This window comes from Vigna unguiculata, chromosome 1 (assembly GCF_004118075.2).
Source record: "Vigna unguiculata cultivar IT97K-499-35 chromosome 1, ASM411807v1, whole genome shotgun sequence".
Lineage (NCBI taxonomy): Eukaryota > Viridiplantae > Streptophyta > Magnoliopsida > Fabales > Fabaceae > Vigna > Vigna unguiculata.
This window is the reverse complement of record NC_040279.1, coordinates 3,565,627-3,565,951: the sequence shown is the minus strand read 5'-3', so window position 1 is coordinate 3,565,951 and position 325 is coordinate 3,565,627. Positions and strand designations below refer to the sequence as shown.

Here is a 325-nt window from a genome sequence, read left to right as displayed (position 1 = left end):
AATTATAACTGTTAATTAAAAAGTAATTGATTATATCAAATCCCAATGTGTAAGTACCATACATAACACATAATAAAACATAATCTCAATTATCACAAATACTAATTTAAAAAATTTAAAATCTATATTTTTTTATCTTTTCATTTATATAAAATGATGTTTCAGGCACATTATACGGTATGTACCAAAGCTTCTTTTTTTTGTACAATAAAAGGCATTTTTCAATTAAAGAAAGCGTAAGGTCAGGATGGCCGAGTGGTCTAAGGCGCCAGACTCAAGTTCTGGTCTTCGTGAGAAGGCGTGGGTTCAAATCCCACTTCTGACA

General features: G+C 30.2%; 1 non-coding gene across 1 annotated transcript; it reads left to right on the top strand.

The window, feature by feature from the left end:
* Window positions 1-241: 241 nt before the first annotated feature.
* On the top strand, window positions 242-325 carry TRNAL-CAA. The gene has a single exon. It is a non-coding gene; the product is annotated as a tRNA-Leu (tRNA).